We start from the raw sequence: 6,090 nt of genomic DNA on the forward strand, positions 1-6,090 counted from the left end.
TGCTCTGCAGATGTGTGGTGATAGTTGAGCACAGGAAGATTGTGAGTTGTTTGTACAAGAGGGCTATGTGTCCAGGACCATGAAGAAGGGCAGACTTATAGCTTATCTGCTTTCTGTTCTTGCTTTCCCTTGGTCCCGACAGCCTGACTCCTTTTCCCAATTAGGACTCCACAGTTAACTTGGTCCATGCCCAGAAATGAGAGAAGACAGCCAGCCCATGAGGCTAGAAGGAAGATGGAGTCAGCCACAGCCATGTCAGATTTCTCTTACTGTCATAGGTTTGCAAAGGCAGTTTCAGAGTAAAAGGATTAAACACTTGTCCCTAATTGTTCAATAAATAAGAAAAATTATAAAAAGCAACAATATAGTGAACTTTATTGCTTGTTTAGGTGCCAAGTATCCTTCTAAAATATTTTGTGTACTTTCTCAACAAGGCCTCCCATCAACTATATTAGGTAGGCTTATTACTATTTCCATTCCACATGTAAAGAAAGTGATGCCCATGGAGCTAGAGCAATTTGCTAAAGGTCCGTCAGCCATCAAATGGAGCAGCTGAGGTTTGAATACAGCCGATGTGACCTAGTTCAACAAGGTCCCAATCAAAATGAACAGCAGTGAGGTCCAAACATAGAGACAATTTTCCAACATTTTACCTTGCTACTTACGATACTTAGAGTAACATAGTAGCCACATTGTGAATATTTCTCATTAAAAAGTAAAAAAACAGACCAAGCACGGTGGCTCACAGCTGTAATCCCAGCACTTTGGGAGGCTGAGGCAGGTGGATCACTTGAGGCAGGAATTGGAGACCAGCCGGGCCAACATGGTGAAACCCTGTCTCTAATGAAAATACAAAAATTAGCTGGCCGTGGTGGTGAACGCTTGTAATCCCAGCAATTCTGGAGGCTGAGGCATGAGAATAGCTACTGCACTGGAGTCTGGGCGACAGAGCAAGACTCCATCTCAAAAAAAAAAAAAAAAAGAAAAAGGCAATCATGCCCTGCAAATGTCCTAATTTTTGTTTGTAGCTACTAATGGGTTTGCTGTTCATTAATTTCTTATCTTATGAACTCAATTATAGAGCTGGAGATTTTTAGAATCTAAAGGGATTTTATTTATCTGCATGCCTACAACAGTTATCTACATGCTTTAAACTGTAACACATTGTAAGTGCTCAAAAACATTTTACCACAGTTTAAAGCAAGACATACGAAATTGATTGAGGTGGGTCACATGCATTATTCTTTCGCAGTGTTTTGCATTTGCATTGTCTTCCTCCAAAAATTTACTTTTTAAAAGTAAGGAATCTGAGCAGGATGCAGTTAAACAACTTGGGATTTATCCAATTGTGTTCTACCGCTGTTAAGTTTGTTGAGAATGTTTGGCAATTAGTGGGAGGACGCAGTTCCTCGTCAAGAAAACAATTTTCAGAAACAGCTTATTTTCTCTGGAAAACATCAGGCCCCACTGGGAGTCGAACCCAGGATCTCCTGTTTACGAGACAGGCGCTTTAACCAACTAAGCCATAGAGCCCCGCGGAAGCGCCCTTTAGAACTGAATCTATCTCATTTTACTTTGACAAAATGAGTTTATTGAGTTATCTGCTGTCTTCAAAAAATATGTCAACTCGAGAAACACTTCATTTCCTCAGTATCTTTTGAAGACATACGAATACACGGGGAAACGTATTCGGCAGTCTACAGTGTCAAAGGATTTTTCTATTAATCCAGGAAAGAGCATTACAGAAAGCTATACAATACGTGAAGACGATTAAAAGGAATATATCTATACATAATTCTTAAAAACCTTTGACTCTTGAAAGTCACTCACTTAGGGTACGTGATGCTGCCAAATTTGTCAGAGAAGGAACAGGCATCTCTCGCATGGAACCGTGGTACTCGGCGTTAAGGCACTCTTCAGCTACAGGTGTCAGCCCGTTTAGCTCCTCTTAAGGTCTTGTGATGTCATTTTCAAGAGGACAGTAAAGTTCTGTGTCACGTGGGGCCTCTCAGGAGGGGTGCGGAAGTGGGGGAGGGGCGGGGCAGCAGGACTCCGCTGCTTTGGCCTCAAGGAATTTGGTCGACACTTGAAGACTGACCAAGAAAAAGTAATTTGTCCCAGTTTTCTCCCATCCTTTGTTTTCTTCTGCTCCTCTTGGGCTTGTTTTTTGTTTTTTTGGGTTCTTTTTTTTTTTCTTTTCTTTTTTTTTTTCCCCGCAGTCAGTTCTGAAAATCGCCTCCCAGAGGAGATAACGCATTCTCCTCTGTAACCCGTCCTTGCACGTCCCGTGGGGGGAGTCCCGGTTCTCATCCCTTCGGGGACCTGCAAGGAGCCCCGCCCGCGAGCTTTGAACCGATTGCGGCTCCGCGTGCAGGAGCAGGCCCAGCGTAGGGCCGGGGGAATTCAGGTGCGTCTGCGGGGCCCAGGGCCCCCAGGGCAGGCGGGGACTGAGACGACTGAGGGATGAGGGACAAGGAGGTTGGGACTGGGGAGGGGAGACCCGGGACCCGCCCAGAACGCTTTCCTGGGGTTGGAGAGGGCAGGACACAGCCTCTCTGGGCCCGGTAGGATGCGAAGACACGCATAACGCAAAAGGATTCCCGTCCTGGACTTTGGGAATTAAGGCCCTGAACACATTGAGCAAAAAGTAGGTCTGTCTGTACAGACGTTTCTTTCCACGTCTTTCATAGTAAGGACTTTATTAAAAAGCAGGGACTCGAATCCTAGGTGGGTAGATGGGAGGCTGGGACTGGGGATGGGGACGTCCTCTGTTTTCTGGTTGTGCACATTAAAAATAATTCTCTGCTGCCTACTCCTAAACGCAGCCGGCAAAAATGAGACGTCAACTAAGCGCCGTTTCAGTCCCAGAGCCAGGTCGTCCATGGGGGTTTTCAAGCGTTTTCTCAATGACTGATTTTTCTAGAAGCTAATGGATTTTATTCTCCCAGGTGTAAAGGCTACCTCCTGTTTCACACCCGGGTAACATAAAAGACAGCGCTGGGACCGAAACTCGGGTCTCCTGGATCCTGGTTGGCTGGAGAGAGGGGCAATGAACGCCCCGAAAAGAATTCTGTCTTTTCTCAGTATCTGGGAGGACTCATAACAGGGTAGATAATCAGGATGGATGTTCGGCAGGTGGGAATCTTTGAGACGGTCTGTGCACACAATTTTAACTCACTTTTGCCAATTTAGAGGACATGAAATTCCTGATGAGTGTATGTTAAAAGGGAATAGAGAAGGTAATATACACAACGTTCTAAAATAATTGCTTTTCGTGGAGGCAAAGTGGCTAAGCAGTCCAAAGCGCTGGATGAAGGCTCTAATCTCTTGGGGTGTGGAGGTTCTAGCCTGTTTAGCCACAGAAGTCATGAAACCACTATGTGGTATTTGTTAAATAATGAGTTTTGATACTTAAAATAAAATAGAATTATTGGAGTGAATTTTGTTTGGTTCTGTTGAATTTGTTATTCTTACACACACTAGCCAGATTCTACTTATTAATATTTTATTTGATATGTTGATCTTTAGATGTCTAAATTTGATTGTTCTCATTTGATTTGTTTTGTTTTTACTTTGGGTTCTATTTATGTCAGGTTTTGGTAACCTTAACGAATGGATTCAGCAGTTTTCCACTTCTTATGCCCTGAAACTATTCAACCCACAAGAATTACCTGATCCTTGGCAATTTGACAGCACTTGGCCTAAGAGAATGAGGCCTTTTCATGGGACTTAGAAATGGAAAGAGACTTTTGACAGCCTCTTCATCTATTACTGTGGTTATTATTCTATGAGGATGTGTCACTTGAGTGTGTCATATAGTGTCTCTGATTCTCAGTTGCTTATTTGTTGAGAGATAATGATACTGAATATTAAATGACTTACTGCTTATAAAATTCTAGTATGATGCCTGGGCCATGCAAGCCTTCAATCAATGTTATTTATTATTATCACATCAATATTGGTAATTTATATTGTCCTAAATCCTATCTCATTCACTATGCTTAGATTATCAGGGATTATCAGATACAGAGGTATAAAGTTGTAAAAAAATGCTTTGTATTTGAGATACATGTCTCGTCTGTATTTGTAAATGTCTCTTCTCTCATCACTAATTTTGAATTCTAAGTTTATATTTTCCCTTAATTAAACATTCCACAGATTTGTATTTCAGTTTTATTTACAAAAATACTTTCTTAGCTCTCCTAGCACATAAACAGATTTTCTCTGTTAATTCCTTTCTTCTGCTTTCATTTGGTATGTTCTGTTGGTCTTTTACTTGCTTCTGAAGAGAAATACTCACCAGTATTTCAGTCATTTAAAGTCTTTCTCATTTACTTAAAAAATGCACTTAAGTTACAAATGTTCCCCTCTGACCTGCTTTTGTAGCATTCCACAGTAATGATATATGTTGTCTTACTGACATTCTATTATACCTAGCCTGTAATTTTAGTTTTGATTTTCTCTTTGCGCAAAAACATTTTTAGAAGCATTTGACATTAACATTTTATACTTTTCTGATTATATTTTGATGCTGATTTCTATCTCTATTTTCTAGCACAGTATTAATTTTCTAAATTAAAATGTATTTTGATATTTTCTTATTAGATCATTGTATAGTTAATTCATTAATTTCTTGGGCAGTTTAAAAATTGTGTATTCGCTATAAATAATTTTATGATATCTATCAGGTCAATGTTTTATTCTTATTTGTCTTTTATAATATTACTTATTTCTTTGTCCACTGATATTTCTTGAACTTAGAGCAATAAATTGAAGTCAATTACTAAATTGTTTCTGCCTTTCCTCTTGTGTCTCCACTGAATTTCTGCTGAATGAAAGTTGCTGCTTTATTTTGAGCAAAAAAAAACCAAGATTCAAAGGTTTTTAAAAATTATGTATGGATATATTCCTTTTAATCGTCTTCACGTATTGTATAGCTTTCTGTAATGCTCTTTCTTGGATTAATAGAAAAATCCTTTGACACTGTAGACTGCCGAATACGTTTCCCCGTGTATTCATATGTGTTCAAAATATCAATAAAAAATCAATAAAAAATATCAAAAAACCCCAAAAATCTTTATCTCCACTTAAACTGTAATTTTTAGCATTTTGCAGCACCCTTCTTTGTTTTATTTAATGAATGTTGTCCAAAATCCCACCTCACATGATTTTAAGTCCTTGAATCCTTTCTTTTTGTGAGTTTGCCTGATATTTTTGTCTGTTATTTTCAAACTTCCTGATTGTTTCCAAGCCTGTGGGTAAGTGGCAAGCTGTTGGGAGACAGTGTGACAAGGTATATGCAGGAAACAAAGAGCTCAGAAAGACTAGTTTTTTATTTTCACAGCATTTTAAAAGCCAATGACCCTAATTAAGAGATACTTAATCTTCCACTGGTTTATGTGGTCATAGCGAAAATTACAATTGAGATATTGAATATATCAAATGTGTAGCTCTGTAGAGAAATTGTGGCACTGGAATCCCTGATTCTAGCCAAGAACTTCCCAGAGGCTTGAGTAAAATGTTCCCAACTTGAAAATCTGTGCAAGTAGAAGATTCAACCTTTTAATGTTGATGTTTTCTAGGTTCCATATTTGGTTGCCCTTTTTTCTGAGATGGTATTCAAAGGAATATTCCATACACTCATATCTTTGAACCTTCTAAAATACTTCCAAATATCTTGCGTATTTGGAATACTGATAACTTCCAAATATCTTGCATAGACCTTTTTAGAATGCCATATGATTATAGCCAACTGCCTACAAGACATTTCCACCTTAGTATCTCATAGACACCCTGATGTGCTCCTAATGTGCTTGGTGTGGTACTATTGAGTAGCACCACAACCTAGTCTGTTAAAGTGAAAACTGTGTGATTACTGTAGATGACTCTCTTTGTCCCCTCATGCGTTTTTTTCATCAAGTGAATATGATGTCACTGCTGTTTAGATTCAAATAGTAATCCTTCCCTAACTAGCCATGGCAATTAGTATGATATTCTAAGCAGAACCTGCTATTGTGAAAACATAATTTGATGGAATTGAGAGTTTTTGCTATTCAGTTAAACTCTTAGTGAGTCAAATATGCCAAATGT

The 6,090-nt window shown here is 39.2% G+C and overlaps 1 long non-coding RNA gene and 1 other non-coding gene across 2 annotated transcripts; one reads left to right on the forward strand and one right to left on the reverse strand.

The window, feature by feature from the left end:
• Positions 1–1,459: 1,459 nt before the first annotated feature.
• Positions 1,460–1,533, reverse strand: TRNAT-CGU (transfer RNA threonine (anticodon CGU)). The gene has a single exon. It is a non-coding gene; the product is annotated as a tRNA-Thr (tRNA).
• A 510-nt stretch (positions 1,534–2,043) lies between these two features.
• Positions 2,044–5,035, forward strand: LOC129060188 (uncharacterized). The gene is made up of 3 exons (XR_008526694.2): positions 2,044–2,407; positions 2,949–3,135; positions 3,594–5,035. It is a non-coding gene; the product is annotated as an uncharacterized LOC129060188 (long non-coding RNA).
• Positions 5,036–6,090: the final 1,055 nt, after the last annotated feature.

This window comes from Pongo abelii, chromosome 5, assembly GCF_028885655.2.
Source record: "Pongo abelii isolate AG06213 chromosome 5, NHGRI_mPonAbe1-v2.0_pri, whole genome shotgun sequence".
In the NCBI taxonomy this organism is placed as follows: Eukaryota; Metazoa; Chordata; class Mammalia; order Primates; family Hominidae; genus Pongo; species Pongo abelii.